General features: G+C 53.2%; 48 non-coding genes across 48 annotated transcripts; all 48 read left to right on the top strand.

Annotated features, from left to right (window-relative positions):
* The first annotated feature begins 14 nt into the window (after positions 1-14).
* On the top strand, positions 15-86 carry Trnae-cuc (transfer RNA glutamic acid (anticodon CUC)). Its single transcript has one exon. It is a non-coding gene; the product is annotated as a tRNA-Glu (tRNA).
* A 374-nt stretch (positions 87-460) lies between these two features.
* Trnah-gug (transfer RNA histidin (anticodon GUG)) lies at positions 461-532 on the top strand. Its single transcript has one exon. It is a non-coding gene; the product is annotated as a tRNA-His (tRNA).
* A 466-nt stretch (positions 533-998) lies between these two features.
* Trnal-uag (transfer RNA leucine (anticodon UAG)) lies at positions 999-1,080 on the top strand. The gene has a single exon. It is a non-coding gene; the product is annotated as a tRNA-Leu (tRNA).
* A 444-nt stretch (positions 1,081-1,524) lies between these two features.
* Positions 1,525-1,596, top strand: Trnae-cuc (transfer RNA glutamic acid (anticodon CUC)). The gene has a single exon. It is a non-coding gene; the product is annotated as a tRNA-Glu (tRNA).
* A 374-nt stretch (positions 1,597-1,970) lies between these two features.
* Trnah-gug (transfer RNA histidin (anticodon GUG)) lies at positions 1,971-2,042 on the top strand. Its single transcript has one exon. It is a non-coding gene; the product is annotated as a tRNA-His (tRNA).
* A 466-nt stretch (positions 2,043-2,508) lies between these two features.
* On the top strand, positions 2,509-2,590 carry Trnal-uag (transfer RNA leucine (anticodon UAG)). Its single transcript has one exon. It is a non-coding gene; the product is annotated as a tRNA-Leu (tRNA).
* A 441-nt stretch (positions 2,591-3,031) lies between these two features.
* On the top strand, positions 3,032-3,103 carry Trnae-cuc (transfer RNA glutamic acid (anticodon CUC)). The gene has a single exon. It is a non-coding gene; the product is annotated as a tRNA-Glu (tRNA).
* Positions 3,104-3,477: 374 nt separating this feature from the next.
* Trnah-gug (transfer RNA histidin (anticodon GUG)) lies at positions 3,478-3,549 on the top strand. The gene has a single exon. It is a non-coding gene; the product is annotated as a tRNA-His (tRNA).
* A 466-nt stretch (positions 3,550-4,015) lies between these two features.
* Positions 4,016-4,097, top strand: Trnal-uag (transfer RNA leucine (anticodon UAG)). The gene has a single exon. It is a non-coding gene; the product is annotated as a tRNA-Leu (tRNA).
* A 444-nt stretch (positions 4,098-4,541) lies between these two features.
* Trnae-cuc (transfer RNA glutamic acid (anticodon CUC)) lies at positions 4,542-4,613 on the top strand. The gene has a single exon. It is a non-coding gene; the product is annotated as a tRNA-Glu (tRNA).
* Positions 4,614-4,987: 374 nt separating this feature from the next.
* Positions 4,988-5,059, top strand: Trnah-gug (transfer RNA histidin (anticodon GUG)). The gene has a single exon. It is a non-coding gene; the product is annotated as a tRNA-His (tRNA).
* Positions 5,060-5,525: 466 nt separating this feature from the next.
* Trnal-uag (transfer RNA leucine (anticodon UAG)) lies at positions 5,526-5,607 on the top strand. The gene has a single exon. It is a non-coding gene; the product is annotated as a tRNA-Leu (tRNA).
* Positions 5,608-6,051: 444 nt separating this feature from the next.
* On the top strand, positions 6,052-6,123 carry Trnae-cuc (transfer RNA glutamic acid (anticodon CUC)). Its single transcript has one exon. It is a non-coding gene; the product is annotated as a tRNA-Glu (tRNA).
* Positions 6,124-6,497: 374 nt separating this feature from the next.
* On the top strand, positions 6,498-6,569 carry Trnah-gug (transfer RNA histidin (anticodon GUG)). Its single transcript has one exon. It is a non-coding gene; the product is annotated as a tRNA-His (tRNA).
* Positions 6,570-7,035: 466 nt separating this feature from the next.
* Trnal-uag (transfer RNA leucine (anticodon UAG)) lies at positions 7,036-7,117 on the top strand. The gene has a single exon. It is a non-coding gene; the product is annotated as a tRNA-Leu (tRNA).
* A 441-nt stretch (positions 7,118-7,558) lies between these two features.
* Positions 7,559-7,630, top strand: Trnae-cuc (transfer RNA glutamic acid (anticodon CUC)). Its single transcript has one exon. It is a non-coding gene; the product is annotated as a tRNA-Glu (tRNA).
* A 374-nt stretch (positions 7,631-8,004) lies between these two features.
* Trnah-gug (transfer RNA histidin (anticodon GUG)) lies at positions 8,005-8,076 on the top strand. Its single transcript has one exon. It is a non-coding gene; the product is annotated as a tRNA-His (tRNA).
* A 466-nt stretch (positions 8,077-8,542) lies between these two features.
* On the top strand, positions 8,543-8,624 carry Trnal-uag (transfer RNA leucine (anticodon UAG)). Its single transcript has one exon. It is a non-coding gene; the product is annotated as a tRNA-Leu (tRNA).
* A 444-nt stretch (positions 8,625-9,068) lies between these two features.
* Trnae-cuc (transfer RNA glutamic acid (anticodon CUC)) lies at positions 9,069-9,140 on the top strand. The gene has a single exon. It is a non-coding gene; the product is annotated as a tRNA-Glu (tRNA).
* A 374-nt stretch (positions 9,141-9,514) lies between these two features.
* On the top strand, positions 9,515-9,586 carry Trnah-gug (transfer RNA histidin (anticodon GUG)). Its single transcript has one exon. It is a non-coding gene; the product is annotated as a tRNA-His (tRNA).
* Positions 9,587-10,052: 466 nt separating this feature from the next.
* Trnal-uag (transfer RNA leucine (anticodon UAG)) lies at positions 10,053-10,134 on the top strand. The gene has a single exon. It is a non-coding gene; the product is annotated as a tRNA-Leu (tRNA).
* A 444-nt stretch (positions 10,135-10,578) lies between these two features.
* On the top strand, positions 10,579-10,650 carry Trnae-cuc (transfer RNA glutamic acid (anticodon CUC)). Its single transcript has one exon. It is a non-coding gene; the product is annotated as a tRNA-Glu (tRNA).
* Positions 10,651-11,024: 374 nt separating this feature from the next.
* Positions 11,025-11,096, top strand: Trnah-gug (transfer RNA histidin (anticodon GUG)). Its single transcript has one exon. It is a non-coding gene; the product is annotated as a tRNA-His (tRNA).
* Positions 11,097-11,562: 466 nt separating this feature from the next.
* Trnal-uag (transfer RNA leucine (anticodon UAG)) lies at positions 11,563-11,644 on the top strand. The gene has a single exon. It is a non-coding gene; the product is annotated as a tRNA-Leu (tRNA).
* A 441-nt stretch (positions 11,645-12,085) lies between these two features.
* Trnae-cuc (transfer RNA glutamic acid (anticodon CUC)) lies at positions 12,086-12,157 on the top strand. Its single transcript has one exon. It is a non-coding gene; the product is annotated as a tRNA-Glu (tRNA).
* Positions 12,158-12,531: 374 nt separating this feature from the next.
* Trnah-gug (transfer RNA histidin (anticodon GUG)) lies at positions 12,532-12,603 on the top strand. Its single transcript has one exon. It is a non-coding gene; the product is annotated as a tRNA-His (tRNA).
* A 466-nt stretch (positions 12,604-13,069) lies between these two features.
* Positions 13,070-13,151, top strand: Trnal-uag (transfer RNA leucine (anticodon UAG)). Its single transcript has one exon. It is a non-coding gene; the product is annotated as a tRNA-Leu (tRNA).
* A 444-nt stretch (positions 13,152-13,595) lies between these two features.
* Trnae-cuc (transfer RNA glutamic acid (anticodon CUC)) lies at positions 13,596-13,667 on the top strand. The gene has a single exon. It is a non-coding gene; the product is annotated as a tRNA-Glu (tRNA).
* Positions 13,668-14,041: 374 nt separating this feature from the next.
* Trnah-gug (transfer RNA histidin (anticodon GUG)) lies at positions 14,042-14,113 on the top strand. Its single transcript has one exon. It is a non-coding gene; the product is annotated as a tRNA-His (tRNA).
* Positions 14,114-14,579: 466 nt separating this feature from the next.
* Trnal-uag (transfer RNA leucine (anticodon UAG)) lies at positions 14,580-14,661 on the top strand. Its single transcript has one exon. It is a non-coding gene; the product is annotated as a tRNA-Leu (tRNA).
* A 444-nt stretch (positions 14,662-15,105) lies between these two features.
* On the top strand, positions 15,106-15,177 carry Trnae-cuc (transfer RNA glutamic acid (anticodon CUC)). The gene has a single exon. It is a non-coding gene; the product is annotated as a tRNA-Glu (tRNA).
* Positions 15,178-15,551: 374 nt separating this feature from the next.
* On the top strand, positions 15,552-15,623 carry Trnah-gug (transfer RNA histidin (anticodon GUG)). Its single transcript has one exon. It is a non-coding gene; the product is annotated as a tRNA-His (tRNA).
* Positions 15,624-16,089: 466 nt separating this feature from the next.
* Positions 16,090-16,171, top strand: Trnal-uag (transfer RNA leucine (anticodon UAG)). Its single transcript has one exon. It is a non-coding gene; the product is annotated as a tRNA-Leu (tRNA).
* A 444-nt stretch (positions 16,172-16,615) lies between these two features.
* Trnae-cuc (transfer RNA glutamic acid (anticodon CUC)) lies at positions 16,616-16,687 on the top strand. The gene has a single exon. It is a non-coding gene; the product is annotated as a tRNA-Glu (tRNA).
* A 374-nt stretch (positions 16,688-17,061) lies between these two features.
* Trnah-gug (transfer RNA histidin (anticodon GUG)) lies at positions 17,062-17,133 on the top strand. The gene has a single exon. It is a non-coding gene; the product is annotated as a tRNA-His (tRNA).
* Positions 17,134-17,599: 466 nt separating this feature from the next.
* Positions 17,600-17,681, top strand: Trnal-uag (transfer RNA leucine (anticodon UAG)). Its single transcript has one exon. It is a non-coding gene; the product is annotated as a tRNA-Leu (tRNA).
* Positions 17,682-18,125: 444 nt separating this feature from the next.
* On the top strand, positions 18,126-18,197 carry Trnae-cuc (transfer RNA glutamic acid (anticodon CUC)). The gene has a single exon. It is a non-coding gene; the product is annotated as a tRNA-Glu (tRNA).
* A 374-nt stretch (positions 18,198-18,571) lies between these two features.
* Trnah-gug (transfer RNA histidin (anticodon GUG)) lies at positions 18,572-18,643 on the top strand. Its single transcript has one exon. It is a non-coding gene; the product is annotated as a tRNA-His (tRNA).
* Positions 18,644-19,109: 466 nt separating this feature from the next.
* Positions 19,110-19,191, top strand: Trnal-uag (transfer RNA leucine (anticodon UAG)). The gene has a single exon. It is a non-coding gene; the product is annotated as a tRNA-Leu (tRNA).
* A 444-nt stretch (positions 19,192-19,635) lies between these two features.
* On the top strand, positions 19,636-19,707 carry Trnae-cuc (transfer RNA glutamic acid (anticodon CUC)). The gene has a single exon. It is a non-coding gene; the product is annotated as a tRNA-Glu (tRNA).
* Positions 19,708-20,081: 374 nt separating this feature from the next.
* Trnah-gug (transfer RNA histidin (anticodon GUG)) lies at positions 20,082-20,153 on the top strand. Its single transcript has one exon. It is a non-coding gene; the product is annotated as a tRNA-His (tRNA).
* Positions 20,154-20,619: 466 nt separating this feature from the next.
* Trnal-uag (transfer RNA leucine (anticodon UAG)) lies at positions 20,620-20,701 on the top strand. The gene has a single exon. It is a non-coding gene; the product is annotated as a tRNA-Leu (tRNA).
* Positions 20,702-21,145: 444 nt separating this feature from the next.
* Positions 21,146-21,217, top strand: Trnae-cuc (transfer RNA glutamic acid (anticodon CUC)). Its single transcript has one exon. It is a non-coding gene; the product is annotated as a tRNA-Glu (tRNA).
* Positions 21,218-21,591: 374 nt separating this feature from the next.
* On the top strand, positions 21,592-21,663 carry Trnah-gug (transfer RNA histidin (anticodon GUG)). The gene has a single exon. It is a non-coding gene; the product is annotated as a tRNA-His (tRNA).
* Positions 21,664-22,129: 466 nt separating this feature from the next.
* Positions 22,130-22,211, top strand: Trnal-uag (transfer RNA leucine (anticodon UAG)). Its single transcript has one exon. It is a non-coding gene; the product is annotated as a tRNA-Leu (tRNA).
* Positions 22,212-22,655: 444 nt separating this feature from the next.
* Positions 22,656-22,727, top strand: Trnae-cuc (transfer RNA glutamic acid (anticodon CUC)). The gene has a single exon. It is a non-coding gene; the product is annotated as a tRNA-Glu (tRNA).
* Positions 22,728-23,101: 374 nt separating this feature from the next.
* Trnah-gug (transfer RNA histidin (anticodon GUG)) lies at positions 23,102-23,173 on the top strand. The gene has a single exon. It is a non-coding gene; the product is annotated as a tRNA-His (tRNA).
* A 467-nt stretch (positions 23,174-23,640) lies between these two features.
* On the top strand, positions 23,641-23,722 carry Trnal-uag (transfer RNA leucine (anticodon UAG)). Its single transcript has one exon. It is a non-coding gene; the product is annotated as a tRNA-Leu (tRNA).
* Positions 23,723-24,208: the final 486 nt, after the last annotated feature.

Genomic DNA, 24,208 nt, shown 5'->3' with positions numbered 1-24,208 from the left:
CACTGGCGTTGTAATCCGGTGTAGTCTAGTGGCTAGGATACCTGGCTCTCACCCAGGAGGCCCGGGTTCGATTCCCGGTACCGGAAATGCGCGTTTTTGTTGCTCCTCTTATGCGACTTGTCTCGACTTTGCTCGACTGACGCTACGCTGACGCGTGCAGAAAGCCACGTTAAGTATGATTCGTGGCAACACCCGACGGCGAGAGAGATGCTGCGTCTGTCCACTTGTTATCGAGTCACATGTCTGTAGTCAAGAGGCTTGGAGGACTGCAAGACATTGCCACGGAGGTGAATGCAGCTAACCACTGTAGTTAGTGTCCCGACAGCGCAGGCACGTTGATCTGCTCGTATGCATGTGATGGAGACCGTGTCTGCCACTGCTGTGGCGTACACCTTGGCCTAGGCTTTGCTGTGTATCGACACTTGCATTCCAGCCAGCTGCTTTCGGGGGCGCCTCCGTGGCCGTGATCGTCTAGTGGTTAGGACATTGCGTTGTGGCCGCAATAACCCAGGTTCGAATCCTGGTCACGGCAATTTTGAAAGTTTTTCCTTGCTGCCGTTGCATTGACGATAGTGCACGAGTACTCGAAATCACAGTGCTTTCTTGGTTTTTCACTCGTGTTCCGCAGGCCGCAGTTTGTACTACCACTTCATCACAAGTGTAACCTCCTTGAGCTCACATATGTTTGTTACATGGAGCATTCTAGCTCCGCCTGACAGGTACAGCTACGATACTTTAGTGGTTACGGAAAGCCCAGGTTCGAAACCTGGTCACGGCACGAAAACGTCTCTTGATGCTGTCTCCTTAACTACGACAGCTACAGACAAGTGGCGTCGCTACCATATGGCGGGCACGGCATTTTCTTGTTGTGGGTGGCCTAAAGAGACGCTTCCAGTGGGAGAGCAGTGAAAATACATGGCACGGCGATTGCCAAGATACTTCCATTTCGAAGTGATCTTTGTAGTACAAAGGGAACGTTTTGCCGCCGCTCTTGCAAGGGTAACGTGGCCGAGCGGTCTAAGGCGCTGGTTTTAGGCACCAGTCTCTTCGGAGGCGTGGGTTCGAATCCCACCGTTGCCAATTTTGGCGTCTCATTTTTGTGCCGTTGCTGTGTGTTCTCGTGGAGTAGGACGCAGCTCATGTGACGCGCGTGTTGCGTAGGTAGCGTGGCCGAGCGGTCTCAGGCGCTGGTTTCAGGCACCAGTCTCTTCGGAGGCGTGGGTTCCAATCCCACTGCTGCCAAACGTGTAATGTTTCCTGCATCAAAGTCACATGCACTCATTGCCCGCAAAGGAAACAGCACAACAAGGCGTGAGCGTCTGCTTCGTGAATTGTCGTAGAACAGTACGTGGTGCAACGGCAGGATTTGTAGGCGCCTTTTGCTCTCATCACTGCTGGCGTTCGTCTCCACGATATGCGTCCAGAGCATGCCGTTCTATAGCGTGCGAGAGTGGATTTTTTACAGTTGTCGTCAGTTAATCGTGGGTGCTTGCTGCGTTCGCTGGAGGAGCACTGGCGTTGTAATCCGGTGTAGTCTAGTGGCTAGGATACCTGGCTCTCACCCAGGAGGCCCGGGTTCGATTCCCGGTACCGGAAATGCGCGTTTTTGTTGCTCCTCTTATGCGACTTGTCTCGACTTTGCTCGACTGACGCTACGCTGACGCGTGCAGAAAGCCACGTTAAGTATGATTCGTGGCAACACCCGACGGCGAGAGAGATGCTGCGTCTGTCCACTTGTTATCGAGTCACATGTCTGTAGTCAAGAGGCTTGGAGGACTGCAAGACATTGCCACGGAGGTGAATGCAGCTAACCACTGTAGTTAGTGTCCCGACAGCGCAGGCACGTTGATCTGCTCGTATGCATGTGATGGAGACCGTGTCTGCCACTGCTGTGGCGTACACCTTGGCCTAGGCTTTGCTGTGTATCGACACTTGCATTCCAGCCAGCTGCTTTCGGGGGCGCCTCCGTGGCCGTGATCGTCTAGTGGTTAGGACATTGCGTTGTGGCCGCAATAACCCAGGTTCGAATCCTGGTCACGGCAATTTTGAAAGTTTTTCCTTGCTGCCGTTGCATTGACGATAGTGCACGAGTACTCGAAATCACAGTGCTTTCTTGGTTTTTCACTCGTGTTCCGCAGGCCGCAGTTTGTACTACCACTTCATCACAAGTGTAACCTCCTTGAGCTCACATATGTTTGTTACATGGAGCATTCTAGCTCCGCCTGACAGGTACAGCTACGATACTTTAGTGGTTACGGAAAGCCCAGGTTCGAAACCTGGTCACGGCACGAAAACGTCTCTTGATGCTGTCTCCTTAACTACGACAGCTACAGACAAGTGGCGTCGCTACCATATGGCGGGCACGGCATTTTCTTGTTGTGGGTGGCCTAAAGAGACGCTTCCAGTGGGAGAGCAGTGAAAATACATGGCACGGCGATTGCCAAGATACTTCCATTTCGAAGTGATCTTTGTAGTACAAAGGGAACGTTTTGCCGCCGCTCTTGCAAGGGTAACGTGGCCGAGCGGTCTAAGGCGCTGGTTTTAGGCACCAGTCTCTTCGGAGGCGTGGGTTCGAATCCCACCGTTGCCAATTTTGGCGTCTCATTTTTGTGCCGTTGCTGTGTGTTCTCGTGGAGTAGGACGCAGCTCATGTGACGCGCGTGTTGCGTAGGTAGCGTGGCCGAGCGGTCTCAGGCGCTGGTTTCAGGCACCAGTCTCTTCGGAGGCGTGGGTTCCAATCCCACTGCCAAACGTGTAATGTTTCCTGCATCAAAGTCACATGCACTCATTGCCCGCAAAGGAAACAGCACAACAAGGCGTGAGCGTCTGCTTCGTGAATTGTCGTAGAACAGTACGTGGTGCAACGGCAGGATTTGTAGGCGCCTTTTGCTCTCATCACTGCTGGCGTTCGTCTCCACGATATGCGTCCAGAGCATGCCGTTCTATAGCGTGCGAGAGTGGATTTTTTACAGTTGTCGTCAGTTAATCGTGGGTGCTTGCTGCGTTCGCTGGAGGAGCACTGGCGTTGTAATCCGGTGTAGTCTAGTGGCTAGGATACCTGGCTCTCACCCAGGAGGCCCGGGTTCGATTCCCGGTACCGGAAATGCGCGTTTTTGTTGCTCCTCTTATGCGACTTGTCTCGACTTTGCTCGACTGACGCTACGCTGACGCGTGCAGAAAGCCACGTTAAGTATGATTCGTGGCAACACCCGACGGCGAGAGAGATGCTGCGTCTGTCCACTTGTTATCGAGTCACATGTCTGTAGTCAAGAGGCTTGGAGGACTGCAAGACATTGCCACGGAGGTGAATGCAGCTAACCACTGTAGTTAGTGTCCCGACAGCGCAGGCACGTTGATCTGCTCGTATGTATGTGATGGAGACCGTGTCTGCCACTGCTGTGGCGTACACCTTGGCCTAGGCTTTGCTGTGTATCGACACTTGCATTCCAGCCAGCTGCTTTCGGGGGCGCCTCCGTGGCCGTGATCGTCTAGTGGTTAGGACATTGCGTTGTGGCCGCAATAACCCAGGTTCGAATCCTGGTCACGGCAATTTTGAAAGTTTTTCCTTGCTGCCGTTGCATTGACGATAGTGCACGAGTACTCGAAATCACAGTGCTTTCTTGGTTTTTCACTCGTGTTCCGCAGGCCGCAGTTTGTACTACCACTTCATCACAAGTGTAACCTCCTTGAGCTCACATATGTTTGTTACATGGAGCATTCTAGCTCCGCCTGACAGGTACAGCTACGATACTTTAGTGGTTACGGAAAGCCCAGGTTCGAAACCTGGTCACGGCACGAAAACGTCTCTTGATGCTGTCTCCTTAACTACGACAGCTACAGACAAGTGGCGTCGCTACCATATGGCGGGCACGGCATTTTCTTGTTGTGGGTGGCCTAAAGAGACGCTTCCAGTGGGAGAGCAGTGAAAATACATGGCACGGCGATTGCCAAGATACTTCCATTTCGAAGTGATCTTTGTAGTACAAAGGGAACGTTTTGCCGCCGCTCTTGCAAGGGTAACGTGGCCGAGCGGTCTAAGGCGCTGGTTTTAGGCACCAGTCTCTTCGGAGGCGTGGGTTCGAATCCCACCGTTGCCAATTTTGGCGTCTCATTTTTGTGCCGTTGCTGTGTGTTCTCGTGGAGTAGGACGCAGCTCATGTGACGCGCGTGTTGCGTAGGTAGCGTGGCCGAGCGGTCTCAGGCGCTGGTTTCAGGCACCAGTCTCTTCGGAGGCGTGGGTTCCAATCCCACTGCTGCCAAACGTGTAATGTTTCCTGCATCAAAGTCACATGCACTCATTGCCCGCAAAGGAAACAGCACAACAAGGCGTGAGCGTCTGCTTCGTGAATTGTCGTAGAACAGTACGTGGTGCAACGGCAGGATTTGTAGGCGCCTTTTGCTCTCATCACTGCTGGCGTTCGTCTCCACGATATGCGTCCAGAGCATGCCGTTCTATAGCGTGCGAGAGTGGATTTTTTACAGTTGTCGTCAGTTAATCGTGGGTGCTTGCTGCGTTCGCTGGAGGAGCACTGGCGTTGTAATCCGGTGTAGTCTAGTGGCTAGGATACCTGGCTCTCACCCGGGGGGCCCGGGTTCGATTCCCGGTACCGGAAATGCGCGTTTTTGTTGCTCCTCTTATGCGACTTGTCTCGACTTTGCTCGACTGACGCTACGCTGACGCGTGCAGAAAGCCACGTTAAGTATGATTCGTGGCAACACCCGACGGCGAGAGAGATGCTGCGTCTGTCCACTTGTTATCGAGTCACATGTCTGTAGTCAAGAGGCTTGGAGGACTGCAAGACATTGCCACGGAGGTGAATGCAGCTAACCACTGTAGTTAGTGTCCCGACAGCGCAGGCACGTTGATCTGCTCGTATGCATGTGATGGAGACCGTGTCTGCCACTGCTGTGGCGTACACCTTGGCCTAGGCTTTGCTGTGTATCGACACTTGCATTCCAGCCAGCTGCTTTCGGGGGCGCCTCCGTGGCCGTGATCGTCTAGTGGTTAGGACATTGCGTTGTGGCCGCAATAACCCAGGTTCGAATCCTGGTCACGGCAATTTTGAAAGTTTTTCCTTGCTGCCGTTGCATTGACGATAGTGCACGAGTACTCGAAATCACAGTGCTTTCTTGGTTTTTCACTCGTGTTCCGCAGGCCGCAGTTTGTACTACCACTTCATCACAAGTGTAACCTCCTTGAGCTCACATATGTTTGTTACATGGAGCATTCTAGCTCCGCCTGACAGGTACAGCTACGATACTTTAGTGGTTACGGAAAGCCCAGGTTCGAAACCTGGTCACGGCACGAAAACGTCTCTTGATGCTGTCTCCTTAACTACGACAGCTACAGACAAGTGGCGTCGCTACCATATGGCGGGCACGGCATTTTCTTGTTGTGGGTGGCCTAAAGAGACGCTTCCAGTGGGAGAGCAGTGAAAATACATGGCACGGCGATTGCCAAGATACTTCCATTTCGAAGTGATCTTTGTAGTACAAAGGGAACGTTTTGCCGCCGCTCTTGCAAGGGTAACGTGGCCGAGCGGTCTAAGGCGCTGGTTTTAGGCACCAGTCTCTTCGGAGGCGTGGGTTCGAATCCCACCGTTGCCAATTTTGGCGTCTCATTTTTGTGCCGTTGCTGTGTGTTCTCGTGGAGTAGGACGCAGCTCATGTGACGCGCGTGTTGCGTAGGTAGCGTGGCCGAGCGGTCTCAGGCGCTGGTTTCAGGCACCAGTCTCTTCGGAGGCGTGGGTTCCAATCCCACTGCTGCCAAACGTGTAATGTTTCCTGCATCAAAGTCACATGCACTCATTGCCCGCAAAGGAAACAGCACAACAAGGCGTGAGCGTCTGCTTCGTGAATTGTCGTAGAACAGTACGTGGTGCAACGGCAGGATTTGTAGGCGCCTTTTGCTCTCATCACTGCTGGCGTTCGTCTCCACGATATGCGTCCAGAGCATGCCGTTCTATAGCGTGCGAGAGTGGATTTTTTACAGTTGTCGTCAGTTAATCGTGGGTGCTTGCTGCGTTCGCTGGAGGAGCACTGGCGTTGTAATCCGGTGTAGTCTAGTGGCTAGGATACCTGGCTCTCACCCAGGAGGCCCGGGTTCGATTCCCGGTACCGGAAATGCGCGTTTTTGTTGCTCCTCTTATGCGACTTGTCTCGACTTTGCTCGACTGACGCTACGCTGACGCGTGCAGAAAGCCACGTTAAGTATGATTCGTGGCAACACCCGACGGCGAGAGAGATGCTGCGTCTGTCCACTTGTTATCGAGTCACATGTCTGTAGTCAAGAGGCTTGGAGGACTGCAAGACATTGCCACGGAGGTGAATGCAGCTAACCACTGTAGTTAGTGTCCCGACAGCGCAGGCACGTTGATCTGCTCGTATGCATGTGATGGAGACCGTGTCTGCCACTGCTGTGGCGTACACCTTGGCCTAGGCTTTGCTGTGTATCGACACTTGCATTCCAGCCAGCTGCTTTCGGGGGCGCCTCCGTGGCCGTGATCGTCTAGTGGTTAGGACATTGCGTTGTGGCCGCAATAACCCAGGTTCGAATCCTGGTCACGGCAATTTTGAAAGTTTTTCCTTGCTGCCGTTGCATTGACGATAGTGCACGAGTACTCGAAATCACAGTGCTTTCTTGGTTTTTCACTCGTGTTCCGCAGGCCGCAGTTTGTACTACCACTTCATCACAAGTGTAACCTCCTTGAGCTCACATATGTTTGTTACATGGAGCATTCTAGCTCCGCCTGACAGGTACAGCTACGATACTTTAGTGGTTACGGAAAGCCCAGGTTCGAAACCTGGTCACGGCACGAAAACGTCTCTTGATGCTGTCTCCTTAACTACGACAGCTACAGACAAGTGGCGTCGCTACCATATGGCGGGCACGGCATTTTCTTGTTGTGGGTGGCCTAAAGAGACGCTTCCAGTGGGAGAGCAGTGAAAATACATGGCACGGCGATTGCCAAGATACTTCCATTTCGAAGTGATCTTTGTAGTACAAAGGGAACGTTTTGCCGCCGCTCTTGCAAGGGTAACGTGGCCGAGCGGTCTAAGGCGCTGGTTTTAGGCACCAGTCTCTTCGGAGGCGTGGGTTCGAATCCCACCGTTGCCAATTTTGGCGTCTCATTTTTGTGCCGTTGCTGTGTGTTCTCGTGGAGTAGGACGCAGCTCATGTGACGCGCGTGTTGCGTAGGTAGCGTGGCCGAGCGGTCTCAGGCGCTGGTTTCAGGCACCAGTCTCTTCGGAGGCGTGGGTTCCAATCCCACTGCCAAACGTGTAATGTTTCCTGCATCAAAGTCACATGCACTCATTGCCCGCAAAGGAAACAGCACAACAAGGCGTGAGCGTCTGCTTCGTGAATTGTCGTAGAACAGTACGTGGTGCAACGGCAGGATTTGTAGGCGCCTTTTGCTCTCATCACTGCTGGCGTTCGTCTCCACGATATGCGTCCAGAGCATGCCGTTCTATAGCGTGCGAGAGTGGATTTTTTACAGTTGTCGTCAGTTAATCGTGGGTGCTTGCTGCGTTCGCTGGAGGAGCACTGGCGTTGTAATCCGGTGTAGTCTAGTGGCTAGGATACCTGGCTCTCACCCAGGAGGCCCGGGTTCGATTCCCGGTACCGGAAATGCGCGTTTTTGTTGCTCCTCTTATGCGACTTGTCTCGACTTTGCTCGACTGACGCTACGCTGACGCGTGCAGAAAGCCACGTTAAGTATGATTCGTGGCAACACCCGACGGCGAGAGAGATGCTGCGTCTGTCCACTTGTTATCGAGTCACATGTCTGTAGTCAAGAGGCTTGGAGGACTGCAAGACATTGCCACGGAGGTGAATGCAGCTAACCACTGTAGTTAGTGTCCCGACAGCGCAGGCACGTTGATCTGCTCGTATGCATGTGATGGAGACCGTGTCTGCCACTGCTGTGGCGTACACCTTGGCCTAGGCTTTGCTGTGTATCGACACTTGCATTCCAGCCAGCTGCTTTCGGGGGCGCCTCCGTGGCCGTGATCGTCTAGTGGTTAGGACATTGCGTTGTGGCCGCAATAACCCAGGTTCGAATCCTGGTCACGGCAATTTTGAAAGTTTTTCCTTGCTGCCGTTGCATTGACGATAGTGCACGAGTACTCGAAATCACAGTGCTTTCTTGGTTTTTCACTCGTGTTCCGCAGGCCGCAGTTTGTACTACCACTTCATCACAAGTGTAACCTCCTTGAGCTCACATATGTTTGTTACATGGAGCATTCTAGCTCCGCCTGACAGGTACAGCTACGATACTTTAGTGGTTACGGAAAGCCCAGGTTCGAAACCTGGTCACGGCACGAAAACGTCTCTTGATGCTGTCTCCTTAACTACGACAGCTACAGACAAGTGGCGTCGCTACCATATGGCGGGCACGGCATTTTCTTGTTGTGGGTGGCCTAAAGAGACGCTTCCAGTGGGAGAGCAGTGAAAATACATGGCACGGCGATTGCCAAGATACTTCCATTTCGAAGTGATCTTTGTAGTACAAAGGGAACGTTTTGCCGCCGCTCTTGCAAGGGTAACGTGGCCGAGCGGTCTAAGGCGCTGGTTTTAGGCACCAGTCTCTTCGGAGGCGTGGGTTCGAATCCCACCGTTGCCAATTTTGGCGTCTCATTTTTGTGCCGTTGCTGTGTGTTCTCGTGGAGTAGGACGCAGCTCATGTGACGCGCGTGTTGCGTAGGTAGCGTGGCCGAGCGGTCTCAGGCGCTGGTTTCAGGCACCAGTCTCTTCGGAGGCGTGGGTTCCAATCCCACTGCTGCCAAACGTGTAATGTTTCCTGCATCAAAGTCACATGCACTCATTGCCCGCAAAGGAAACAGCACAACAAGGCGTGAGCGTCTGCTTCGTGAATTGTCGTAGAACAGTACGTGGTGCAACGGCAGGATTTGTAGGCGCCTTTTGCTCTCATCACTGCTGGCGTTCGTCTCCACGATATGCGTCCAGAGCATGCCGTTCTATAGCGTGCGAGAGTGGATTTTTTACAGTTGTCGTCAGTTAATCGTGGGTGCTTGCTGCGTTCGCTGGAGGAGCACTGGCGTTGTAATCCGGTGTAGTCTAGTGGCTAGGATACCTGGCTCTCACCCAGGAGGCCCGGGTTCGATTCCCGGTACCGGAAATGCGCGTTTTTGTTGCTCCTCTTATGCGACTTGTCTCGACTTTGCTCGACTGACGCTACGCTGACGCGTGCAGAAAGCCACGTTAAGTATGATTCGTGGCAACACCCGACGGCGAGAGAGATGCTGCGTCTGTCCACTTGTTATCGAGTCACATGTCTGTAGTCAAGAGGCTTGGAGGACTGCAAGACATTGCCACGGAGGTGAATGCAGCTAACCACTGTAGTTAGTGTCCCGACAGCGCAGGCACGTTGATCTGCTCGTATGCATGTGATGGAGACCGTGTCTGCCACTGCTGTGGCGTACACCTTGGCCTAGGCTTTGCTGTGTATCGACACTTGCATTCCAGCCAGCTGCTTTCGGGGGCGCCTCCGTGGCCGTGATCGTCTAGTGGTTAGGACATTGCGTTGTGGCCGCAATAACCCAGGTTCGAATCCTGGTCACGGCAATTTTGAAAGTTTTTCCTTGCTGCCGTTGCATTGACGATAGTGCACGAGTACTCGAAATCACAGTGCTTTCTTGGTTTTTCACTCGTGTTCCGCAGGCCGCAGTTTGTACTACCACTTCATCACAAGTGTAACCTCCTTGAGCTCACATATGTTTGTTACATGGAGCATTCTAGCTCCGCCTGACAGGTACAGCTACGATACTTTAGTGGTTACGGAAAGCCCAGGTTCGAAACCTGGTCACGGCACGAAAACGTCTCTTGATGCTGTCTCCTTAACTACGACAGCTACAGACAAGTGGCGTCGCTACCATATGGCGGGCACGGCATTTTCTTGTTGTGGGTGGCCTAAAGAGACGCTTCCAGTGGGAGAGCAGTGAAAATACATGGCACGGCGATTGCCAAGATACTTCCATTTCGAAGTGATCTTTGTAGTACAAAGGGAACGTTTTGCCGCCGCTCTTGCAAGGGTAACGTGGCCGAGCGGTCTAAGGCGCTGGTTTTAGGCACCAGTCTCTTCGGAGGCGTGGGTTCGAATCCCACCGTTGCCAATTTTGGCGTCTCATTTTTGTGCCGTTGCTGTGTGTTCTCGTGGAGTAGGACGCAGCTCATGTGACGCGCGTGTTGCGTAGGTAGCGTGGCCGAGCGGTCTCAGGCGCTGGTTTCAGGCACCAGTCTCTTCGGAGGCGTGGGTTCCAATCCCACTGCTGCCAAACGTGTAATGTTTCCTGCATCAAAGTCACATGCACTCATTGCCCGCAAAGGAAACAGCACAACAAGGCGTGAGCGTCTGCTTCGTGAATTGTCGTAGAACAGTACGTGGTGCAACGGCAGGATTTGTAGGCGCCTTTTGCTCTCATCACTGCTGGCGTTCGTCTCCACGATATGCGTCCAGAGCATGCCGTTCTATAGCGTGCGAGAGTGGATTTTTTACAGTTGTCGTCAGTTAATCGTGGGTGCTTGCTGCGTTCGCTGGAGGAGCACTGGCGTTGTAATCCGGTGTAGTCTAGTGGCTAGGATACCTGGCTCTCACCCGGGGGGCCCGGGTTCGATTCCCGGTACCGGAAATGCGCGTTTTTGTTGCTCCTCTTATGCGACTTGTCTCGACTTTGCTCGACTGACGCTACGCTGACGCGTGCAGAAAGCCACGTTAAGTATGATTCGTGGCAACACCCGACGGCGAGAGAGATGCTGCGTCTGTCCACTTGTTATCGAGTCACATGTCTGTAGTCAAGAGGCTTGGAGGACTGCAAGACATTGCCACGGAGGTGAATGCAGCTAACCACTGTAGTTAGTGTCCCGACAGCGCAGGCACGTTGATCTGCTCGTATGCATGTGATGGAGACCGTGTCTGCCACTGCTGTGGCGTACACCTTGGCCTAGGCTTTGCTGTGTATCGACACTTGCATTCCAGCCAGCTGCTTTCGGGGGCGCCTCCGTGGCCGTGATCGTCTAGTGGTTAGGACATTGCGTTGTGGCCGCAATAACCCAGGTTCGAATCCTGGTCACGGCAATTTTGAAAGTTTTTCCTTGCTGCCGTTGCATTGACGATAGTGCACGAGTACTCGAAATCACAGTGCTTTCTTGGTTTTTCACTCGTGTTCCGCAGGCCGCAGTTTGTACTACCACTTCATCACAAGTGTAACCTCCTTGAGCTCACATATGTTTGTTACATGGAGCATTCTAGCTCCGCCTGACAGGTACAGCTACGATACTTTAGTGGTTACGGAAAGCCCAGGTTCGAAACCTGGTCACGGCACGAAAACGTCTCTTGATGCTGTCTCCTTAACTACGACAGCTACAGACAAGTGGCGTCGCTACCATATGGCGGGCACGGCATTTTCTTGTTGTGGGTGGCCTAAAGAGACGCTTCCAGTGGGAGAGCAGTGAAAATACATGGCACGGCGATTGCCAAGATACTTCCATTTCGAAGTGATCTTTGTAGTACAAAGGGAACGTTTTGCCGCCGCTCTTGCAAGGGTAACGTGGCCGAGCGGTCTAAGGCGCTGGTTTTAGGCACCAGTCTCTTCGGAGGCGTGGGTTCGAATCCCACCGTTGCCAATTTTGGCGTCTCATTTTTGTGCCGTTGCTGTGTGTTCTCGTGGAGTAGGACGCAGCTCATGTGACGCGCGTGTTGCGTAGGTAGCGTGGCCGAGCGGTCTCAGGCGCTGGTTTCAGGCACCAGTCTCTTCGGAGGCGTGGGTTCCAATCCCACTGCCAAACGTGTAATGTTTCCTGCATCAAAGTCACATGCACTCATTGCCCGCAAAGGAAACAGCACAACAAGGCGTGAGCGTCTGCTTCGTGAATTGTCGTAGAACAGTACGTGGTGCAACGGCAGGATTTGTAGGCGCCTTTTGCTCTCATCACTGCTGGCGTTCGTCTCCACGATATGCGTCCAGAGCATGCCGTTCTATAGCGTGCGAGAGTGGATTTTTTACAGTTGTCGTCAGTTAATCGTGGGTGCTTGCTGCGTTCGCTGGAGGAGCACTGGCGTTGTAATCCGGTGTAGTCTAGTGGCTAGGATACCTGGCTCTCACCCAGGAGGCCCGGGTTCGATTCCCGGTACCGGAAATGCGCGTTTTTGTTGCTCCTCTTATGCGACTTGTCTCGACTTTGCTCGACTGACGCTACGCTGACGCGTGCAGAAAGCCACGTTAAGTATGATTCGTGGCAACACCCGACGGCGAGAGAGATGCTGCGTCTGTCCACTTGTTATCGAGTCACATGTCTGTAGTCAAGAGGCTTGGAGGACTGCAAGACATTGCCACGGAGGTGAATGCAGCTAACCACTGTAGTTAGTGTCCCGACAGCGCAGGCACGTTGATCTGCTCGTATGCATGTGATGGAGACCGTGTCTGCCACTGCTGTGGCGTACACCTTGGCCTAGGCTTTGCTGTGTATCGACACTTGCATTCCAGCCAGCTGCTTTCGGGGGCGCCTCCGTGGCCGTGATCGTCTAGTGGTTAGGACATTGCGTTGTGGCCGCAATAACCCAGGTTCGAATCCTGGTCACGGCAATTTTGAAAGTTTTTCCTTGCTGCCGTTGCATTGACGATAGTGCACGAGTACTCGAAATCACAGTGCTTTCTTGGTTTTTCACTCGTGTTCCGCAGGCCGCAGTTTGTACTACCACTTCATCACAAGTGTAACCTCCTTGAGCTCACATATGTTTGTTACATGGAGCATTCTAGCTCCGCCTGACAGGTACAGCTACGATACTTTAGTGGTTACGGAAAGCCCAGGTTCGAAACCTGGTCACGGCACGAAAACGTCTCTTGATGCTGTCTCCTTAACTACGACAGCTACAGACAAGTGGCGTCGCTACCATATGGCGGGCACGGCATTTTCTTGTTGTGGGTGGCCTAAAGAGACGCTTCCAGTGGGAGAGCAGTGAAAATACATGGCACGGCGATTGCCAAGATACTTCCATTTCGAAGTGATCTTTGTAGTACAAAGGGAACGTTTTGCCGCCGCTCTTGCAAGGGTAACGTGGCCGAGCGGTCTAAGGCGCTGGTTTTAGGCACCAGTCTCTTCGGAGGCGTGGGTTCGAATCCCACCGTTGCCAATTTTGGCGTCTCATTTTTGTGCCGTTGCTGTGTGTTCTCGTGGAGTAGGACGCAGCTCATGTGACGCGCGTGTTGCGTAGGTAGCGTGGCCGAGCGGTCTCAGGCGCTGGTTTCAGGCACCAGTCTCTTCGGAGGCGTGGGTTCCAATCCCACTGCTGCCAAACGTGTAATGTTTCCTGCATCAAAGTCACATGCACTCATTGCCCGCAAAGGAAACAGCACAACAAGGCGTGAGCGTCTGCTTCGTGAATTGTCGTAGAACAGTACGTGGTGCAACGGCAGGATTTGTAGGCGCCTTTTGCTCTCATCACTGCTGGCGTTCGTCTCCACGATATGCGTCCAGAGCATGCCGTTCTATAGCGTGCGAGAGTGGATTTTTTACAGTTGTCGTCAGTTAATCGTGGGTGCTTGCTGCGTTCGCTGGAGGAGCACTGGCGTTGTAATCCGGTGTAGTCTAGTGGCTAGGATACCTGGCTCTCACCCAGGAGGCCCGGGTTCGATTCCCGGTACCGGAAATGCGCGTTTTTGTTGCTCCTCTTATGCGACTTGTCTCGACTTTGCTCGACTGACGCTACGCTGACGCGTGCAGAAAGCCACGTTAAGTATGATTCGTGGCAACACCCGACGGCGAGAGAGATGCTGCGTCTGTCCACTTGTTATCGAGTCACATGTCTGTAGTCAAGAGGCTTGGAGGACTGCAAGACATTGCCACGGAGGTGAATGCAGCTAACCACTGTAGTTAGTGTCCCGACAGCGCAGGCACGTTGATCTGCTCGTATGCATGTGATGGAGACCGTGTCTGCCACTGCTGTGGCGTACACCTTGGCCTAGGCTTTGCTGTGTATCGACACTTGCATTCCAGCCAGCTGCTTTCGGGGGCGCCTCCGTGGCCGTGATCGTCTAGTGGTTAGGACATTGCGTTGTGGCCGCAATAACCCAGGTTCGAATCCTGGTCACGGCAATTTTGAAAGTTTTTCCTTGCTGCCGTTGCATTGACGATAGTGCACGAGTACTCGAAATCACAGTGCTTTCTTGGTTTTTCACTCGTGTTCCGCAGGCCGCAGTTTGTACTACCACTTCATCACAAGTGTAACCTCCTTGAGCTCACATATGTTTGTTACATGGAGCATTCTAGCTCCGCCTGACAGGTACAGCTACGATACTTTAGTGGTTACGGAAAGCCCAGGTTCGAAACCTGGTCACGGCACGAAAACGTCTCTTGATGCTGTCTCCTTAACTACGACAGCTACAGACAAGTGGCGTCGCTACCATATGGCGGGCACGGCATTTTCTTGTTGTGGGTGGCCTAAAGAGACGCTTCCAGTGGGAGAGCAGTGAAAATACATGGCACGGCGATTGCCAAGATACTTCCATTTCGAAGTGATCTTTGTAGTACAAAGGGAACGTTTTGCCGCCGCTCTTGCAAGGGTAACGTGGCCGAGCGGTCTAAGGCGCTGGTTTTAGGCACCAGTCTCTTCGGAGGCGTGGGTTCGAATCCCACCGTTGCCAATTTTGGCGTCTCATTTTTGTGCCGTTGCTGTGTGTTCTCGTGGAGTAGGACGCAGCTCATGTGACGCGCGTGTTGCGTAGGTAGCGTGGCCGAGCGGTCTCAGGCGCTGGTTTCAGGCACCAGTCTCTTCGGAGGCGTGGGTTCCAATCCCACTGCTGCCAAACGTGTAATGTTTCCTGCATCAAAGTCACATGCACTCATTGCCCGCAAAGGAAACAGCACAACAAGGCGTGAGCGTCTGCTTCGTGAATTGTCGTAGAACAGTACGTGGTGCAACGGCAGGATTTGTAGGCGCCTTTTGCTCTCATCACTGCTGGCGTTCGTCTCCACGATATGCGTCCAGAGCATGCCGTTCTATAGCGTGCGAGAGTGGATTTTTTACAGTTGTCGTCAGTTAATCGTGGGTGCTTGCTGCGTTCGCTGGAGGAGCACTGGCGTTGTAATCCGGTGTAGTCTAGTGGCTAGGATACCTGGCTCTCACCCAGGAGGCCCGGGTTCGATTCCCGGTACCGGAAATGCGCGTTTTTGTTGCTCCTCTTATGCGACTTGTCTCGACTTTGCTCGACTGACGCTACGCTGACGCGTGCAGAAAGCCACGTTAAGTATGATTCGTGGCAACACCCGACGGCGAGAGAGATGCTGCGTCTGTCCACTTGTTATCGAGTCACATGTCTGTAGTCAAGAGGCTTGGAGGACTGCAAGACATTGCCACGGAGGTGAATGCAGCTAACCACTGTAGTTAGTGTCCCGACAGCGCAGGCACGTTGATCTGCTCGTATGCATGTGATGGAGACCGTGTCTGCCACTGCTGTGGCGTACACCTTGGCCTAGGCTTTGCTGTGTATCGACACTTGCATTCCAGCCAGCTGCTTTCGGGGGCGCCTCCGTGGCCGTGATCGTCTAGTGGTTAGGACATTGCGTTGTGGCCGCAATAACCCAGGTTCGAATCCTGGTCACGGCAATTTTGAAAGTTTTTCCTTGCTGCCGTTGCATTGACGATAGTGCACGAGTACTCGAAATCACAGTGCTTTCTTGGTTTTTCACTCGTGTTCCGCAGGCCGCAGTTTGTACTACCACTTCATCACAAGTGTAACCTCCTTGAGCTCACATATGTTTGTTACATGGAGCATTCTAGCTCCGCCTGACAGGTACAGCTACGATACTTTAGTGGTTACGGAAAGCCCAGGTTCGAAACCTGGTCACGGCACGAAAACGTCTCTTGATGCTGTCTCCTTAACTACGACAGCTACAGACAAGTGGCGTCGCTACCATATGGCGGGCACGGCATTTTCTTGTTGTGGGTGGCCTAAAGAGACGCTTCCAGTGGGAGAGCAGTGAAAATACATGGCACGGCGATTGCCAAGATACTTCCATTTCGAAGTGATCTTTGTAGTACAAAGGGAACGTTTTGCCGCCGCTCTTGCAAGGGTAACGTGGCCGAGCGGTCTAAGGCGCTGGTTTTAGGCACCAGTCTCTTCGGAGGCGTGGGTTCGAATCCCACCGTTGCCAATTTTGGCGTCTCATTTTTGTGCCGTTGCTGTGTGTTCTCGTGGAGTAGGACGCAGCTCATGTGACGCGCGTGTTGCGTAGGTAGCGTGGCCGAGCGGTCTCAGGCGCTGGTTTCAGGCACCAGTCTCTTCGGAGGCGTGGGTTCCAATCCCACTGCTGCCAAACGTGTAATGTTTCCTGCATCAAAGTCACATGCACTCATTGCCCGCAAAGGAAACAGCACAACAAGGCGTGAGCGTCTGCTTCGTGAATTGTCGTAGAACAGTACGTGGTGCAACGGCAGGATTTGTAGGCGCCTTTTGCTCTCATCACTGCTGGCGTTCGTCTCCACGATATGCGTCCAGAGCATGCCGTTCTATAGCGTGCGAGAGTGGATTTTTTACAGTTGTCGTCAGTTAATCGTGGGTGCTTGCTGCGTTCGCTGGAGGAGCACTGGCGTTGTAATCCGGTGTAGTCTAGTGGCTAGGATACCTGGCTCTCACCCAGGAGGCCCGGGTTCGATTCCCGGTACCGGAAATGCGCGTTTTTGTTGCTCCTCTTATGCGACTTGTCTCGACTTTGCTCGACTGACGCTACGCTGACGCGTGCAGAAAGCCACGTTAAGTATGATTCGTGGCAACACCCGACGGCGAGAGAGATGCTGCGTCTGTCCACTTGTTATCGAGTCACATGTCTGTAGTCAAGAGGCTTGGAGGACTGCAAGACATTGCCACGGAGGTGAATGCAGCTAACCACTGTAGTTAGTGTCCCGACAGCGCAGGCACGTTGATCTGCTCGTATGCATGTGATGGAGACCGTGTCTGCCACTGCTGTGGCGTACACCTTGGCCTAGGCTTTGCTGTGTATCGACACTTGCATTCCAGCCAGCTGCTTTCGGGGGCGCCTCCGTGGCCGTGATCGTCTAGTGGTTAGGACATTGCGTTGTGGCCGCAATAACCCAGGTTCGAATCCTGGTCACGGCAATTTTGAAAGTTTTTCCTTGCTGCCGTTGCATTGACGATAGTGCACGAGTACTCGAAATCACAGTGCTTTCTTGGTTTTTCACTCGTGTTCCGCAGGCCGCAGTTTGTACTACCACTTCATCACAAGTGTAACCTCCTTGAGCTCACATATGTTTGTTACATGGAGCATTCTAGCTCCGCCTGACAGGTACAGCTACGATACTTTAGTGGTTACGGAAAGCCCAGGTTCGAAACCTGGTCACGGCACGAAAACGTCTCTTGATGCTGTCTCCTTAACTACGACAGCTACAGACAAGTGGCGTCGCTACCATATGGCGGGCACGGCATTTTCTTGTTGTGGGTGGCCTAAAGAGACGCTTCCAGTGGGAGAGCAGTGAAAATACATGGCACGGCGATTGCCAAGATACTTCCATTTCGAAGTGATCTTTGTAGTACAAAGGGAACGTTTTGCCGCCGCTCTTGCAAGGGTAACGTGGCCGAGCGGTCTAAGGCGCTGGTTTTAGGCACCAGTCTCTTCGGAGGCGTGGGTTCGAATCCCACCGTTGCCAATTTTGGCGTCTCATTTTTGTGCCGTTGCTGTGTGTTCTCGTGGAGTAGGACGCAGCTCATGTGACGCGCGTGTTGCGTAGGTAGCGTGGCCGAGCGGTCTCAGGCGCTGGTTTCAGGCACCAGTCTCTTCGGAGGCGTGGGTTCCAATCCCACTGCTGCCAAACGTGTAATGTTTCCTGCATCAAAGTCACATGCACTCATTGCCCGCAAAGGAAACAGCACAACAAGGCGTGAGCGTCTGCTTCGTGAATTGTCGTAGAACAGTACGTGGTGCAACGGCAGGATTTGTAGGCGCCTTTTGCTCTCATCACTGCTGGCGTTCGTCTCCACGATATGCGTCCAGAGCATGCCGTTCTATAGCGTGCGAGAGTGGATTTTTTACAGTTGTCGTCAGTTAATCGTGGGTGCTTGCTGCGTTCGCTGGAGGAGCACTGGCGTTGTAATCCGGTGTAGTCTAGTGGCTAGGATACCTGGCTCTCACCCAGGAGGCCCGGGTTCGATTCCCGGTACCGGAAATGCGCGTTTTTGTTGCTCCTCTTATGCGACTTGTCTCGACTTTGCTCGACTGACGCTACGCTGACGCGTGCAGAAAGCCACGTTAAGTATGATTCGTGGCAACACCCGACGGCGAGAGAGATGCTGCGTCTGTCCACTTGTTATCGAGTCACATGTCTGTAGTCAAGAGGCTTGGAGGACTGCAAGACATTGCCACGGAGGTGAATGCAGCTAACCACTGTAGTTAGTGTCCCGACAGCGCAGGCACGTTGATCTGCTCGTATGCATGTGATGGAGACCGTGTCTGCCACTGCTGTGGCGTACACCTTGGCCTAGGCTTTGCTGTGTATCGACACTTGCATTCCAGCCAGCTGCTTTCGGGGGCGCCTCCGTGGCCGTGATCGTCTAGTGGTTAGGACATTGCGTTGTGGCCGCAATAACCCAGGTTCGAATCCTGGTCACGGCAATTTTGAAAGTTTTTCCTTGCTGCCGTTGCATTGACGATAGTGCACGAGTACTCGAAATCACAGTGCTTTCTTGGTTTTTCACTCGTGTTCCGCAGGCCGCAGTTTGTACTACCACTTCATCACAAGTGTAACCTCCTTGAGCTCACATATGTTTGTTACATGGAGCATTCTAGCTCCGCCTGACAGGTACAGCTACGATACTTTAGTGGTTACGGAAAGCCCAGGTTCGAAACCTGGTCACGGCACGAAAACGTCTCTTGATGCTGTCTCCTTAACTACGACAGCTACAGACAAGTGGCGTCGCTACCATATGGCGGGCACGGCATTTTCTTGTTGTGGGTGGCCTAAAGAGACGCTTCCAGTGGGAGAGCAGTGAAAATACATGGCACGGCGATTGCCAAGATACTTCCATTTCGAAGTGATCTTTGTAGTACAAAGGGAACGTTTTGCCGCCGCTCTTGCAAGGGTAACGTGGCCGAGCGGTCTAAGGCGCTGGTTTTAGGCACCAGTCTCTTCGGAGGCGTGGGTTCGAATCCCACCGTTGCCAATTTTGGCGTCTCATTTTTGTGCCGTTGCTGTGTGTTCTCGTGGAGTAGGACGCAGCTCATGTGACGCGCGTGTTGCGTAGGTAGCGTGGCCGAGCGGTCTCAGGCGCTGGTTTCAGGCACCAGTCTCTTCGGAGGCGTGGGTTCCAATCCCACTGCTGCCAAACGTGTAATGTTTCCTGCATCAAAGTCACATGCACTCATTGCCCGCAAAGGAAACAGCACAACAAGGCGTGAGCGTCTGCTTCGTGAATTGTCGTAGAACAGTACGTGGTGCAACGGCAGGATTTGTAGGCGCCTTTTGCTCTCATCACTGCTGGCGTTCGTCTCCACGATATGCGTCCAGAGCATGCCGTTCTATAGCGTGCGAGAGTGGATTTTTTACAGTTGTCGTCAGTTAATCGTGGGTGCTTGCTGCGTTCGCTGGAGGAGCACTGGCGTTGTAATCCGGTGTAGTCTAGTGGCTAGGATACCTGGCTCTCACCCAGGAGGCCCGGGTTCGATTCCCGGTACCGGAAATGCGCGTTTTTGTTGCTCCTCTTATGCGACTTGTCTCGACTTTGCTCGACTGACGCTACGCTGACGCGTGCAGAAAGCCACGTTAAGTATGATTCGTGGCAACACCCGACGGCGAGAGAGATGCTGCGTCTGTCCACTTGTTATCGAGTCACATGTCTGTAGTCAAGAGGCTTGGAGGACTGCAAGACATTGCCACGGAGGTGAATGCAGCTAACCACTGTAGTTAGTGTCCCGACAGCGCAGGCACGTTGATCTGCTCGTATGCATGTGATGGAGACCGTGTCTGCCACTGCTGTGGCGTACACCTTGGCCTAGGCTTTGCTGTGTATCGACACTTGCATTCCAGCCAGCTGCTTTCGGGGGCGCCTCCGTGGCCGTGATCGTCTAGTGGTTAGGACATTGCGTTGTGGCCGCAATAACCCAGGTTCGAATCCTGGTCACGGCAATTTTGAAAGTTTTTCCTTGCTGCCGTTGCATTGACGATAGTGCACGAGTACTCGAAATCACAGTGCTTTCTTGGTTTTTCACTCGTGTTCCGCAGGCCGCAGTTTGTACTACCACTTCATCACAAGTGTAACCTCCTTGAGCTCACATATGTTTGTTACATGGAGCATTCTAGCTCCGCCTGACAGGTACAGCTACGATACTTTAGTGGTTACGGAAAGCCCAGGTTCGAAACCTGGTCACGGCACGAAAACGTCTCTTGATGCTGTCTCCTTAACTACGACAGCTACAGACAAGTGGCGTCGCTACCATATGGCGGGCACGGCATTTTCTTGTTGTGGGTGGCCTAAAGAGACGCTTCCAGTGGGAGAGCAGTGAAAATACATGGCACGGCGATTGCCAAGATACTTCCATTTCGAAGTGATCTTTGTAGTACAAAGGGAACGTTTTGCCGCCGCTCTTGCAAGGGTAACGTGGCCGAGCGGTCTAAGGCGCTGGTTTTAGGCACCAGTCTCTTCGGAGGCGTGGGTTCGAATCCCACCGTTGCCAATTTTGGCGTCTCATTTTTGTGCCGTTGCTGTGTGTTCTCGTGGAGTAGGACGCAGCTCATGTGACGCGCGTGTTGCGTAGGTAGCGTGGCCGAGCGGTCTCAGGCGCTGGTTTCAGGCACCAGTCTCTTCGGAGGCGTGGGTTCCAATCCCACTGCTGCCAAACGTGTAATGTTTCCTGCATCAAAGTCACATGCACTCATTGCCCGCAAAGGAAACAGCACAACAAGGCGTGAGCGTCTGCTTCGTGAATTGTCGTAGAACAGTACGTGGTGCAACGGCAGGATTTGTAGGCGCCTTTTGCTCTCATCACTGCTGGCGTTCGTCTCCACGATATGCGTCCAGAGCATGCCGTTCTATAGCGTGCGAGAGTGGATTTTTTACAGTTGTCGTCAGTTAATCGTGGGTGCTTGCTGCGTTCGCTGGAGGAGCACTGGCGTTGTAATCCGGTGTAGTCTAGTGGCTAGGATACCTGGCTCTCACCCAGGAGGCCCGGGTTCGATTCCCGGTACCGGAAATGCGCGTTTTTGTTGCTCCTCTTATGCGACTTGTCTCGACTTTGCTCGACTGACGCTACGCTGACGCGTGCAGAAAGCCACGTTAAGTATGATTCGTGGCAACACCCGACGGCGAGAGAGATGCTGCGTCTGTCCACTTGTTATCGAGTCACATGTCTGTAGTCAAGAGGCTTGGAGGACTGCAAGACATTGCCACGGAGGTGAATGCAGCTAACCACTGTAGTTAGTGTCCCGACAGCGCAGGCACGTTGATCTGCTCGTATGCATGTGATGGAGACCGTGTCTGCCACTGCTGTGGCGTACACCTTGGCCTAGGCTTTGCTGTGTATCGACACTTGCATTCCAGCCAGCTGCTTTCGGGGGCGCCTCCGTGGCCGTGATCGTCTAGTGGTTAGGACATTGCGTTGTGGCCGCAATAACCCAGGTTCGAATCCTGGTCACGGCAATTTTGAAAGTTTTTCCTTGCTGCCGTTGCATTGACGATAGTGCACGAGTACTCGAAATCACAGTGCTTTCTTGGTTTTTCACTCGTGTTCCGCAGGCCGCAGTTTGTACTACCACTTCATCACAAGTGTAACCTCCTTGAGCTCACATATGTTTGTTACATGGAGCATTCTAGCTCCGCCTGACAGGTACAGCTACGATACTTTAGTGGTTACGGAAAGCCCAGGTTCGAAACCTGGTCACGGCACGAAAACGTCTCTTGATGCTGTCTCCTTAACTACGACAGCTACAGACAAGTGGCGTCGCTACCATATGGCGGGCACGGCATTTTCTTGTTGTGGGTGGCCTAAAGAGACGCTTCCAGTGGGAGAGCAGTGAAAATACATGGCACGGCGATTGCCAAGATACTTCCATTTCGAAGTGATCTTTGTAGTACAAAGGGAACGTTTTGCCGCCGCTCTTGCAAGGGTAACGTGGCCGAGCGGTCTAAGGCGCTGGTTTTAGGCACCAGTCTCTTCGGAGGCGTGGGTTCGAATCCCACCGTTGCCAATTTTGGCGTCTCATTTTTGTGCCGTTGCTGTGTGTTCTCGTGGAGTAGGACGCAGCTCATGTGACGCGCGTGTTGCGTAGGTAGCGTGGCCGAGCGGTCTCAGGCGCTGGTTTCAGGCACCAGTCTCTTCGGAGGCGTGGGTTCCAATCCCACTGCTGCCAAACGTGTAATGTTTCCTGCATCAAAGTCACATGCACTCATTGCCCGCAAAGGAAACAGCACAACAAGGCGTGAGCGTCTGCTTCGTGAATTGTCGTAGAACAGTACGTGGTGCAACGGCAGGATTTGTAGGCGCCTTTTGCTCTCATCACTGCTGGCGTTCGTCTCCACGATATGCGTCCAGAGCATGCCGTTCTATAGCGTGCGAGAGTGGATTTTTTACAGTTGTCGTCAGTTAATCGTGGGTGCTTGCTGCGTTCGCTGGAGGAGCACTGGCGTTGTAATCCGGTGTAGTCTAGTGGCTAGGATACCTGGCTCTCACCCAGGAGGCCCGGGTTCGATTCCCGGTACCGGAAATGCGCGTTTTTGTTGCTCCTCTTATGCGACTTGTCTCGACTTTGCTCGACTGACGCTACGCTGACGCGTGCAGAAAGCCACGTTAAGTATGATTCGTGGCAACACCCGACGGCGAGAGAGATGCTGCGTCTGTCCACTTGTTATCGAGTCACATGTCTGTAGTCAAGAGGCTTGGAGGACTGCAAGACATTGCCACGGAGGTGAATGCAGCTAACCACTGTAGTTAGTGTCCCGACAGCGCAGGCACGTTGATCTGCTCGTATGCATGTGATGGAGACCGTGTCTGCCACTGCTGTGGCGTACACCTTGGCCTAGGCTTTGCTGTGTATCGACACTTGCATTCCAGCCAGCTGCTTTCGGGGGCGCCTCCGTGGCCGTGATCGTCTAGTGGTTAGGACATTGCGTTGTGGCCGCAATAACCCAGGTTCGAATCCTGGTCACGGCAATTTTGAAAGTTTTTCCTTGCTGCCGTTGCATTGACGATTAGTGCACGAGTACTCGAAATCACAGTGCTTTCTTGGTTTTTCACTCGTGTTCCGCAGGCCGCAGTTTGTACTACCACTTCATCACAAGTGTAACCTCCTTGAGCTCACATATGTTTGTTACATGGAGCATTCTAGCTCCGCCTGACAGGTACAGCTACGATACTTTAGTGGTTACGGAAAGCCCAGGTTCGAAACCTGGTCACGGCACGAAAACGTCTCTTGATGCTGTCTCCTTAACTACGACAGCTACAGACAAGTGGCGTCGCTACCATATGGCGGGCACGGCATTTTCTTGTTGTGGGTGGCCTAAAGAGACGCTTCCAGTGGGAGAGCAGTGAAAATACATGGCACGGCGATTGCCAAGATACTTCCATTTCGAAGTGATCTTTGTAGTACAAAGGGAACGTTTTGCCGCCGCTCTTGCAAGGGTAACGTGGCCGAGCGGTCTAAGGCGCTGGTTTTAGGCACCAGTCTCTTCGGAGGCGTGGGTTCGAATCCCACCGTTGCCAATTTTGGCGTCTCATTTTTGTGCCGTTGCTGTGTGTTCTCGTGGAGTAGGACGCAGCTCATGTGACGCGCGTGTTGCGTAGGTAGCGTGGCCGAGCGGTCTCAGGCGCTGGTTTCAGGCACCAGTCTCTTCGGAGGCGTGGGTTCCAATCCCACTGCTGCCAAACGTGTAATGTTTCCTGCATCAAAGTCACATGCACTCATTGCCCGCAAAGGAAACAGCACAACAAGGCGTGAGCGTCTGCTTCGTGAATTGTCGTAGAACAGTACGTGGTGCAACGGCAGGATTTGTAGGCGCCTTTTGCTCTCATCACTGCTGGCGTTCGTCTCCACGATATGCGTCCAGAGCATGCCGTTCTATAGCGTGCGAGAGTGGATTTTTTACAGTTGTCGTCAGTTAATCGTGGGTGCTTGCTGCGTTCGCTGGAGGAGCACTGGCGTTGTAATCCGGTGTAGTCTAGTGGCTAGGATACCTGGCTCTCACCCAG

The sequence above is a fragment of the Schistocerca cancellata genome, unplaced genomic scaffold, assembly GCF_023864275.1.
Source record: "Schistocerca cancellata isolate TAMUIC-IGC-003103 unplaced genomic scaffold, iqSchCanc2.1 HiC_scaffold_686, whole genome shotgun sequence".
In the NCBI taxonomy this organism is placed as follows: Eukaryota; Metazoa; Arthropoda; class Insecta; order Orthoptera; family Acrididae; genus Schistocerca; species Schistocerca cancellata.
The sequence above is the reverse complement of the archived record's forward strand: the minus strand, read 5'-3'. Positions and strand labels throughout refer to the sequence as shown.